Genomic DNA, 13363 nt, shown 5'->3' on the forward strand with positions numbered 1-13363 from the left:
TGTAGAACAGGATAAAGCGGCTACAGATAATGAGATGAGATGAGGTAATTTCACATAATGAACAGGCATGACATGGCATCATGCAAACTTCATAACACAAAATCACATACATGTCAACCTATACGGAATGTCCGTATTTTATACAGATTTGATTCAATAAACGTAGTATACAAGTGTATAAATAAAGTTGTATGGATTCTTTAAAAAAACTTAAGTATTTATTTAGAGCTATAATCAATTCCCACAATGATAAAAGAGCGCATAACATTTACAAACGTACTGTACACCACAGACAGCCAGTAAAGAGTCTTATGAAATCGCTCGTTATCTTGTGGTAGCAAGACTTCGTTCCACTTTTGATCATGCGCACACCGCATTGCGAGAATCCCGCCAATCGTGAAGTCATAGACATATAAACATAGACGCCGCCTTCTGTGTAGAATCATACGTCATCCTTGCCGCCATATTGGATGTGGCAAAGTGGAGATTCCTTAACCGTCTCTGGTATAGCGTCTAGACAGTAGCCGAGAATAAAGATGCCTCATTCATGTGCTGCGTTTAACTGTACCAACAGGTTTACCGTCCAAACGAGATCACATGGGATTACCTTTCACAGGTGAGACTGGAAAAATACTTTTCATTGTATTTGGTCATTATAACGTAATTTTACGAACAGATTTTCATGACTTTGTGGCTAATATGAAGTCTCGCGCATAATTGCCCCTCGGTGAAACCTGTCTCCAAACAACGAAGTATTTCCTTCGTAACTACGCTGATAACACTTTGTGTTTTTGTCAAACATTGGGGCTTTGTATTCATTCTGAAGGTTTATTGTTATTAATATTGAATAAAAAGTAACTGGGATATACCATTGTTAATTATCATTCAAATTTTAGGTAAATTATTTTAATTTGCATCTTATACGGATTTTATAAGGGAAATATGGATTTTGGAGGTTGGTTATACAGGTTTGATTGACCAAAGGTTGACATGTATGAAATCACACTGTGTCAAGCAACGGTGATGCATAAAAAAATAACTTCACACAATGAACAGACGCAATTTTGTTCACCACTAAACAGTGGCTTTAGTGCGTGCATTTTACTTTACTACTTGACCTCATTCTTGGCATTACAATAAGGCAGGCCTACTGGGTTTGAATTAAATGATAGCTAACATTAAGCTAGCTGATACATCTAACATTGACTAGCCAGCTAACTGCACTAACATTTCCATTGGGACAAAAAAAAACTGTCCTGTGGGGAAATTTTGACTTACTTTCCACTTCTTTGTAAAGAATTTCCTTATGTCCGTTGTGTCTGGGGAGGGAGCAAATACTGCAAACTCATCATCAACCAAGAATACCCCATTATGCTAAGCTTATTTCATTGTTTAGTTGAACATTAATTTAACGTAGCCTAGGGTTAATTTTGAGGGCATATAACAAAAGAATAAGGTTTTAGCAAAAGCTAGACATTGTGAGGTGGCAAGGGGGCTGACGTCACTTCCTCCACTTTCGAGCAGTTGCACCAACATGTCACTTCACTCACGTGCGGTGAGCTGTTGTAGGTAACACCCGGAAAACCCGGAGTTGATTTTCAGTGGTATGTGTATTCTCTTATCGATCAAGTGGAATGGAATCTTTCACGAAGCAATAGAAATTGCACTGGGTGAACTAATATTTTATGTTAAATGTGTGTGTGTGTGTGTGGGGGGGGGGGGGGGGGGGGGTTTCCAAACAAAGAATTATGAAATGTGAAGGGGATACGCCCCCTTCACATTCAGTGGTGGCGACGCCCATGCCTGTAATAATAAAATGATAATTGTTTATCATAAAAGTAATACACATTTGTAACTTTTACTGACAAACATGTTGATATACTATACGCAGGTCTTGTGCACGGATTTGGAAGAAGAAAACCAACTTTATTCATCACACGCTTGTGAAATTCCTCTCTGCATTTAACCCATCTGATGCAGTGAACACACACACACGCGTGAGCAATGAGCACACACAGCAGTGGGCAGCCATGCTAACAGCACTCGGGGAGCAGTTGGGAGTTAGGTGCCTCGCTCAACGGCACCTCAGCCCAAGGCCGCCCCATATTAACCTACGGTAACCGCGTGTCTTTGAACCGCATGTCTTTGACCTGTGGGGGAAACCGGAGCACCCGGAGGGAAACATTTGGTCCCGCTTAATGAACTAAGCTCAAGAAAATGTATAATACCAGCCATTTATTCTATTCAAAAATTAAGAAAAAGAGATTGGAAAGCTTTAAAAACCTTAACCTGTAGGACAGCATGAATCACTTTTAATCAATTTGGGACCATGCATTTCAGAAATACTAAATTCCTAAATTCTGCATATTATCTTATTATAGTAACCAAGAAAAAAAAATCCAGCATTTAATTTCACATGTTCCTTTATTATAAGCTACACTTAAATACACTTTAGGTTATAGCTTTAAATAGCTTTTAAATACACAATAATCAGGATAAACACTGTGTTACTCATAATCATTTGACAAAGTTCATTATAAGGGTTATATACGTTTGTAAATAAATGAAAGCAGTATATTAAATGGGGCGGCATGGTGGTGTAGTGGTTAGCGCTGTCGCCTCACAGCAAGAAGGTCCGGGTTCGAGCCCCATGGCCGGCGAGGGCCTTTCTGTGTGGAGTTTGCATGTTCTCCCCGTGTCTGCATGGGTTTCCTCCGGGTGCTCCGGTTTCCCCCACAGTCCAAAGACATGCAGGTTAGGTGAATTGGTGGCTCTAAATTGACCGTAGGTGTGAATGTGAGTGTGAATGGTTGTCTGTGTCTATGTGTCAGCCCTGTGATGACCTGGCGACTTGTCCAGGGTGTACCCCGCCTTTTGCCCGTAGTCAGCTGGGATAGGCTCCAGCTTGCCTGCGACCCTGTAGAACAGGATAAAGCGGCTAGAGATAATGAGAATGAGTATATTAAATATCGCAGAACAGGCATTACATTTTCTTACGTACTTTACTAACCCTGACATATATTAAACTATTCTGTATGATAATAATAATAATAATAATAATAATAATAATGTCTACTATTCCAGTTGCTCTTACTCCCTCTATTAGATTTTGTTTTTGTTTGTTTGTTTGTTTGGTTTTTTTTTAATATGGAAGAAAAACTAATGGAGGGAATAATAGCAATTGGAATAATAGACTACAAAAATGCAGTGGAAAGGGAAATTTATAAGAGGATAAATAGGGATATGAGAATTTCAAAATGGAGAGAAAAGAAAATGCATGGCCAATTCTTACAAGATATGGACGAACACACAGATAAGGAAAAGACATGGGAATGGGTAAAGAAAAGTGATCTGAAAGTGAGCCCAGAGGCATTAGTATTTTCTGCACAGGAACTGGCACTAAGAACGAATTACATTAAAAACAAAATCGACAAAACATCTGCATCTCTGCTTTGTAGATTATGTAGTGCAAAAGGAGAGAATGTAAGTCATCGGTTAAGCAAATGTTCAAAGTTGGCACAAATAGTATATAAAAGGCGACATGATAATGTACGTAGCAAGGATAGTTCATTGGGAATTATGGAAGAAATATAACCTAGAGTGTTCCCATGGATGGTATAAACATGCACCAGCAGGCTGTATGGAGAACGATCGTTCAAAGATACTGTGGGATATGAATATCCAGTGCGATAACATGATAGAAGCTAGATGACTAGACATAGTGCTTGTAAATAAACTAGAAAATAAGTGCTACATTGTAGATATAGCTTGCCCTGGTGATCACCAGACACATGAAAAAGAACTTGAAAAGGTTGAAAGGTATCAAGATCTGCACCAAGAAATCTCTAGACTATGGGAAATCAGGAACGTTGTTGTAGTCCCAGTAATGATTGGGACTTTAGGCTCAGTGACAAAGGCCCTTGAAAAATGGCTGGATAAGTTGGAATTGAAGATTGATGTACAGTAGCTGTCCTACAGAAGACAACTTTGTTAGGGACAGCCAGGATATTGAGGAAGGTGCTTGAAACCGAAGTGGAGAAAGACTCAATGGATCTTTGGCCATGGGTTGTGGCCTGCTCCTTTGGATGAATTATCAGTAAAAGATCTGCCAGTGTTTAAGATAAATAATAATAATAATAATAATAATAATAATAATAATAATAACATTTTAGACATTTTGATTTCCATTATTAAAAAAATCACATAATCATGAAACACAATTCTATTCTATATACATATTGAATTCTGAGCATCTTACAGCCTTTTATCTGTTCATAAAACTAGTAGCTTAATTATCCACCTATAAAATACCTCAATTTTAATAAAGCTCACATTAACGTATCTACAAAACGAGAAATGAGAAATAATAAGATACTAGTCTTCACAAAACTTTCTTAAAAGGAATTAGTCTGAGATTCTCAGAACCAACTGCTTAAGGACTTTCATTAATGTGAGAAAAGATGTTAGTCAAAGTCCTTAAGAAGTTAATTTTCTGCTTAACAGTCAGTTGGTAATAATGTAGCTACGGCCTAAAGGTTAGGTGGGGTTTACATTAGACCGTATCAGCGGATCATCAGATTAACGTTTTTAAAATGATTAGTGTGCACACAGCAACGCCAATACACGATTCGCGTGCACATAGCAACGCCAATACACGGATACGCTCGGCTCCGCAGGCATCCTGCGCTCCAAATCACTCCGCCCTGAACAGCGAGTGCCCTCTGGAGGGTGCACACTCCGGCCCTGCGCAGCTCACAGAGCGCGCGAGTGGAGCGCACGAGCAGTGATTTGGGACTGAGCCGCTGTGTGTGTGATCTCAGTGCATATCGGGTATGCGCGTCACTTACCACTTGCAAGTGGAAGGATGGCAAGCCTAAAGACAATCATAACTACACAATGGGCAGTATTTGCATCAGTATTTGCAGTATTTTCATACTTTTATACTCTTTAATGAAAGGTGATACAAGGCGGAAGTCCGCGCCGTTTTTCAGCAGTCGCGTCACATGACCAACGCCAGCGAATCAGGAAGGTGGATGTCACAGTGACGTTGTCCAATGACGACGCCAGCTAGAGCTCAGCACAGCGTATCCGCGTATTCTCAATGTTTACACAGCACCGGACCAGACACGATTTGGATTGAATACGTGGATGCTGGCGGATTCCCGTTTCCCGGCGTTTCAATGTAAACGGACAGTGCATCCATGAAGAAAACGAGACAGATACGGTCTAATGTAAACTTGGCCCTAGAGAAGCAGCTTTGGGATCAAAAGGTTGCTAGCTCAATTCCCTGGACCAGCAGGGAAATGGGTGGGTGAATGAATAGCACTTTATCAGAGACTGTGGGTGTTCAGCTTAGGCTTGTGCCCTTGCCCTTTGCATACCAAGATTCCTTGAATAGTTAAATTATATTATACACTTTAGAGGGTGAAATATCCAAATCCCTTCATATCTGTCTTTGAGGAATATTGTGTTTAAACTTTTCAATAATTTTCTTATACATTTTTGACAGACTGGGGATCCTCGGCCCATATTTGCTTCTCAAAGACTAGGCCTTTCCTGGATACTGATTTTGTACCAAATCGTGAATACAATCACCTGTTGACGTCACCTGGTTCAAATCACATAATCATTTAATTGTTTTACCTCATTACTAGCCCTAAACTGCCCCCATCACAACTTTTTTTGGAATGTGTTACAGGCTTGAAACACAGGAACGGATGTTCCTATATAACTAATAATTATGTATTTTCACAAATGAAATGAAGTTGACCCGACAAAACATGACATATCTTGGGTTCAATCTGTCTGCAATGAAATGCAAAGCAAAGTAAATTTATAAATTACTGCTTTCTTGTTTTTATTTGCATTTTCCATACTGTCCCAAATTTTTTTGATTTGGGGTTTTATATATGTATGTAATAGGGATATAGAGTGTAATAACCTGTGTCAGATGGGCTTAAGTGGGTTATTGTTGTTCATTTGTAACTGCTTTATCCTGCTCAGGGTGACAGTGGACAGAGTCTATCCCAGGAACACTGGGCTTAAGGCTGAATTCATCCTGAATGAGATGCCAGTCTATTGCAGGTGACACACACACACACACACACACACACACACACACACACACACACAGAGGAAAAACATGCAAAACACAACACAGTTGTTGTGTATACCTTTAATATCTGGAATAAATGTATTCTCCTCTAAATAATTCCACAACACAGCACAAGATTTGGTAAATTTGTAAGTACAAAAAAGGATGGTGGATGATAAAATGAAATCAAATATTGAATCTCATACTATGATTTCCCCATGGCAATAGGATGTAAGTTACCTGCAAGCCTTTTCTCTAATCTCTTTAGAAAGCACATATGGTTAGGTTATTTTCAGAGAAAGCATTTACTTCAGGAATTAGACAGATTATTCTCTGTGGGTAACAATGGAGCATATATTACGCCAGCAGGCTGCTATTATTTATGTAAAAAGTGCCTGTGAAAGTTCCAGCAACAGAAAATAACAAAGCAAAGCAAAGCAAATAATGATGTAAACTGAATGATTACTTAGATACAGTTTCAAAATTAAAATATCTCTACAGATTTTAATGTCATGTAATATGTACTGAATAAAGAAGAGTAAACATTTCCAGATGAGCTCTTACATCCGTAGAACATGTGAATTCAGTTTCCAACCAAAATTGACAAATGTGCAGATAAGGAAATTGCTCTTTGAACATTTGGCACTGGTCTTAATCAAACTGAACGTCACTGATCAGGTCAGAGTTTGTGTATTCTTTCAGGTGCTTTTAGCATTCCTTTTTCCCTCTTTGTATATTTTTGATTAATTTTGTGAAATATTTCTGATGAAGACAGCCTAGTTTATCATAAGATGGTACCAGTTACACAAGAATTAACACTATGGGCTGCTGGTGGATTTATATACAGTATGTTGATTTGCAGTGACGAACCATTATTATTAGAGCTGGGACTTGAGCTCAGCCGAAACTTAGCCAAAAGCAACAGGGCAAAGGATTTTGCAAAGGATTAGCAGCAGTCTGCCAGGTCGCTCCATTGTGTGTAGTTGTCGATGTTGATTTTAGAAGTAACTAAGTAAATTACACAGGGAAATGAATACTTAAGTCTGAGTGAAAAATACTGGGGAGAGTGTGTGTAATCGACTATAACCAGTCAGTGACTAATAATAACTAAAAGTCTCTGTGTGGCTAATAGATGATGCACAGGAGACGAAGAATTGATCTGTCAACATTTACTCTGTAAAACAATGAATGACAGGGCTACCAACACACGGAGACGGGGAAAGAATTCTAACATCCCTACAATATAATACACCAGTTAGCACCCAGCCAAATGGCTACTCAGATAAACACTCAACATTTTACACTGAATTTTACGATGCTAATTTACATATTTGATCTAATACAAACAGCGGATGTGTGTCAAAACATTCTTACATCAAAAAATAAACATCATATCTTGAAAAATAAATATATATACTGTATTAATGAATATTGTCCATGCGGGATTCACAAAGCCAGCTTACCCCTTTCCAGACATCCCAAGCACGATAATGTCCACAGGTGTGTTACACTAATTAACGCCCCACCAGAAACAATAGTGGAACATATTTTACAACAGAGGGATTTGGGGAAGTTCACAAAAAAACCCAAAAACTTTATTCATATGAAATTATGACATTGCTACATGTGTGTGGAAGAAGAGTCTGGAGACAGAAATCTTAGTTTCTCGGTCGTTACCCGGTGCTACTTGCTCTTGATAGCACTGGCTTGACCACTTTATTAGCATTCACTAACACTCCTGATGAATACTACACCGGCTGGAAGGTGAGTTCACTGCTGTGCTGATGGCGCCGAGTCGCAGGTAAGCTCACGTTGGCCTTCGAGAGGGCTTAAGGCGATACATTTTTGGTCCCTCCCACTATAAATCAAAATCTGATTGGTTAATTCATCTGTCACTTCCTTCATAAACATACACTGCCATGGCCTTCTGTCTCGGCAATGAAGTCCTAACCAATGAGTGAGCCAGCTCTAAACTCTTCTCAGCCTGGAGACAACAAACAAAAAAATATCACTGGATAACTCTGTTTTAATCTTTTCAGGACAGTAACTTTTTCATTACTGAAGCAAATTTGATAGAAAATTAGGCTAAATTGGAATTAGAAGAGAATATTTATAATGAAATTATGAAAGAAATTAAAGAATGAAAGAAATTAAATATAACATTTGAAACGCTGATATGTTTGGGCCTAGAAGGCCCTGACGGTTCCCATCTGTTGATTTGATTACCTAACATCTGCAGATGGGTGGTTATATTTAAGCATCAACTTTCAAAAAGCAGCTAAACTCTGCTCTTAAAATCATAAGCTGGATACAGGCAGATTAGATTGTGAACAAAATAGTATACAGTATAAATAGTGAGAATAAGAGCCCAGATATCATTTAAAGACCAATAAAGGTTTGTATTTTCATTCAGTTCTCTAATATTCTTTATAACCATGTGAAAAAAGTATGACAGAGCTGTAAATTGACATCATCATTGTGTGGTGTAAAGGATTAATGCCCTTTAGTCATGTGACTTTTTTAATGACTTTTATTTTACATCTATTTGCTGAATTAAAGCTCATCAAATTCATTTGCTTTCTAGGGAAGCGGTCACCTACTCTTGAAAAGCTTGGTGGAATGAACTGCAAACTCCGTCTTCAATCACTGAAATGGCAGCATAATAAAAAATGTATTACTCACATAGCTTACAATGTCTCACTGGTAATGTGATCAAAAGCCAGTCCGATTATTGGCAGCTGGGGTCATCTAGACCTATAAAGAAGCAATCATTTAAATATTAGCAATGGAATATTCATGAACCTGGAAAGTGAAGGTCAAAGCTGTGCAAAAAAAGCTAAATATTCCACATACATTCCTCATTTGCTTTGGAAGGTATTGTATGTATGATTCATAAATGAGGTGGAATAAGATATTTGTGGAATGGGTAGAGGTTAGACAAAAGGTCATGACGATAACAACTGTATTTTATGTCAGTCAGATTGTTGCTACGTGCTAGCCTTGGGAGTGAAATATTGATATGTCTGTATTCATGACAAGACTTGAACCTCATAGGTATTTAATAGTACTGTCAGAAAGAGAACTCATAGTATCATCTACATTTGTGCTATAGTTTCATCTCTTTATTCATTAGTTTTTCAGACATAAATTTTAAAATGTTGCTAGGATACTAGGAATTTTAACTATTTGTAGACTTGTATCCTAGCTGAAGTTACAGTGAATAATTACTGTATATAACTACAGTATATATATTACAGCTATGGCCTAAAGGCTAGAGAAGAAGCCTTGGACCCAAAGGGTTGCTGGTTTGATTCTCTGGACCAAGAAAAATGTGATGGGAATGAATGAACAGCACTTTCCCTGCCCTCTGTATCATGGCTGAAGTGCCCTTGAGCAAGGCACCTAACCCCCAACTGCTCCCCAGGCACTGTAGCATACAGTGGCATGCAAAAGTTTGGGCACCCTTACTGAAAATGTCTGTGACTGTGAATAATTAAGTGAGCAGAAGATGAACTGATCACCAAAAGGCATAAAGGTAAAGACGACACATTTATTTTCAGTGTTTTCTGCAAGATTTGTGTATTATTTTTGTTTTGGGCGGCATGGTGGTGTAGTGGTTAGCGCTGTCGCCTCACAGCAAGAAAGTCCTGGGTTCGAGCCCCGGGGCTGGCGAGGGCCTTTCTGTGTGGAGTTTGCATGTTCTCCCCGTGTCCGCGTGGGTTTCCTCCGGGTGCTCCGGTTTCCCCCACAGTCCAAAGACATGCAGGTTAGGTTAACTGGTGACTCTAAATTGACCGTAGGTGTGAATGTGAGTGTGAATGGTTGTCTGTGTCTATGTGTCAGCCCTGTGATGACCTGGCGACTTGTCCAGGGTGTACCCCGCCTTTCGCCCATAGTCAGCTGGGATAGGCTCCAGCTTGCCTGCAACCCTGTAGAAGGATAAAGCGGCTAGAGATAATGAGATGAGATGAGATTTTTGTTTTGTACAATTGGAGAGTGAAAAAAGAAAAGGAACACCATGCAAAAGTTTGGGCACCCCAATAAATTTGAGTTCTCAGGTAACTTTTACCAAGGTTCCAGACCTTAATTAGCTTATTGAGCTGTGGCTTGTTCAAATTCTTCGTTAGGAAAGGTCAGATGATGCAGATATCAAAGCTGTATAAATTCTCTGACTCCTCAAACTTAAAATCAACAGCCATGGGCTCCTCTAAGCAACTCCCTCGCATTCTGAATAATAAAATAATTGATACTCACAAAGCAGGAGAAGGCTACAAGAACAGAGCAAAGTGTTTTCAGGTAGCTGTTTCCTCAAATTGTAATATTATCAAGAAAAGGCAGTTAACAGAAACAGTGGAGATCAAGGTGAGGTCTGGAAGATGAAGAAAACTTTCTGAAAGAACTGCTCGTTGGATTGCTAGAAAGGCAAATAAAACCCCTGTTTGACTGCAAAAGACCTTCAGAAAGATTTAGCAGACCCTGGAGTGGTGGTGCACTGTTCTACTATGCAGCGACACCTGAACAAATATGACCTTCATGGGAGAGTCATCAGAAGAAAACCTTTACTGCGTCCTAGCCACAAAATTGAGCGTCTGAAGTTTGTAAATGAACATCTAAGCAAGCCTGATGCATTTTGGAAACAAGTCCTGTGGACTGATGAAATCAAAATAGAACTTTTTGGCCACAATGTGCAAAGGTATGTTTGGAGAAAAAAGGGTGCCAAATTCCAGGAAAAGAACACCTCTCCAACTCTGAAGCATGGGTGTGGATCGATCATGCTTTGGGGTTGTGTTGCAGTCAGTGGCACAGGGCACATTTCATTGGTCGAGGGAAGCATGGACTCGAATAAATACCAGCAAATTCTGGAAGCAAACATCACACCATCTGTAAAAAAGTTGAAGTTAAAAAGAGGATGGGTCCTACAATAAGACGATGATCCAAAACACACCTCAAAATCTACAATGGAATACCTCGAGAGGCACAAGCTGAAGGTTTTGCCCTGGCCCTCACAGTCCCCTGACCTAAACATCATTGAAAATCTGTGGATAGACCTCAAAAGAGCAGTGCATGCAAGACAGCCCAAGAAACTTGTAGAACTGGAAGCCTTTAGCAAGGACGAATGTGTGAAAATCCTCCAGGTAAGAACTGAAAGATTATTAGCTGGCTACAAAAAGTGTTTACAAGCTGTGATACTTGCCAAAGGGGGTGTTACTAGGTACTAACCATGCAGGGTGCCCAAACTTTTGCTTCGGGCCCTTTTCCTTTTCTGTCATTTTGAAAATGTAAAAGATGAAAATAAAAAAAAAATGTTTTTGCTTAAAATATAAAGGGAATGAGTCATCTTTAACTTTATGCCTTTTGGAGATCATTTCATCTTCAACTTGCTTAACTGTTCACACTAACAGCAATTTTGACCGGGGTGCCCAAACTTTTGCATACCACTGTAGCTGCCCACTGTTTTGGGTATGTGCTCATTGCTCACTTGTGTGCGTGTGTTTGTTCACTGCTTCAGATGGGTTAAATGCAGAGGAGGAATTTAACTTTTCTTGAGTGTACATGTGACAAAATAAAGACTTCTTCATAAACATAATTAAGAAAATATAATGTAATTATATATAAGTGTAAATATACTGTTATACCACCTCACTGTGGCAACAATGCTCAATTCTGATTAGTCAGAAAGTGTTGATGAATTTTCTATAGCAGCAGCTCTGACAATAGTGCCAGCCCTCAAAATCAAGGGTTATATTATTAGTTATATAGGAACAGTTAATTCACATGGTCTTACAGCAGATGCAATGTATAACCTAAGTTTAATAATAAATGGATTAAAAAACCCATACTACTATTTAAATAATAATAATAATAATCCATTATCTGTAGCCGCTTATCCTGTACAGGGTCGTGGGCAAGCTGGAGCCTATCCCAGCTGACTACGGGCGAAAGGCGGGGTACACCCTGGACAAGTCGCCAGATCATCGCAGGGCTGACACATAGACACAGACAACCATTCACACTCACATTCACACCTACGGTCAATTTAGAGTCACCAGTTAACCTAACCTGCATGTCTTTGGACTGTGGGGGAAACCGGAGCACCCGGAGGAAACACACACAGACACGGGGAGAACATGCAAACTCCGCACAGAAAGGCCCCCATAGGCTGCTGGGCTCGAACCTGGACCTTCTTGCTGTGAGGCGACAGTGCTAACCACTACATCACCATGCCACCCCATAATAATAATAATAATAATAATTATTATTATTATGGCGGCACGGTGGTGCAGTGGTTAGCGCTGTCGCCTCACAGCAAGAAGGTCCTGGGTTCGAGCCCCGGGGCCGGCGAGGGCCTTTCTGTGTGGAGTTTGCATGTTCTCCCCGTGTCCGCGTGGGTTTCCTCCGGGTGCTCCGGTTTCCCCCACAGTCCAAAGACATGCAGGTTAGGTTAACTGGTGACTCTAAATTGACCGTAGGTGTGAATGTGAGTGTGAATGGTTGTCTGTGTCTATGTGTCAGCCCTGTGATGACCTGGCGACTTGTCCAGGGTGTACCCCGCCTTTCGCCCGTAGTCAGCTGGGATAGGCTCCAGCTTGCCTGCGACCCTGTAGAAGGATAAAGCGGCTAGAGATAATGAGATGAGATGAGATGAGATTATCTCTCATCTCATCTCATTATCTCAAGCCGCTTTATCCTTCTACAGGGTCGCAGGCAAGCTGGAGCCTATCCCAGCTGACTACGGGCGAAAGGCGGGGTACACCCTGGACAAGTCGCCAGGTCATCACAGGGCTGACACATAGACACAGACAACCATTCACACCTACGGTCAATTTAGAGTCACCAGTTAACCTAACCTGCATGTCTTTGGACTGTGGGGGAAACCGGAGCACCCGGAGGAAACCCACGCGGACACGGGGAGAACATGCAAACTCCACACAGAAAGGCCCTCGCCGGCCCCGGGGCTCGAACCCAGGACCTTCTTGCTGTGAGGCGACAGCGCTAACCACTACACCATCGTGCCGCCCCGAGATGAGATTATTATTATTATTATTATTGTTGTTGTTGTTGTTGTTTATTTGGTGAAGTTTTCTACACTGTCAGAAATAAGGGTACAGTAGGAGTCCATTTCTGTCCACCATGGTACAATCTACACAAATGTACCCCCTTGGCTCATTATTCGACTTCAAGGTAACTATGTGTACCTTTTTTATGGCCAAAAAGGTACATATATGTTCCCAAGCAATATATAAAGGGTACAAATAAGTACCTTAGAGG

The sequence above is a fragment of the Neoarius graeffei genome, chromosome 17 (genome assembly GCF_027579695.1).
Source record: "Neoarius graeffei isolate fNeoGra1 chromosome 17, fNeoGra1.pri, whole genome shotgun sequence".
NCBI lineage: Eukaryota > Metazoa > Chordata > Actinopteri > Siluriformes > Ariidae > Neoarius > Neoarius graeffei.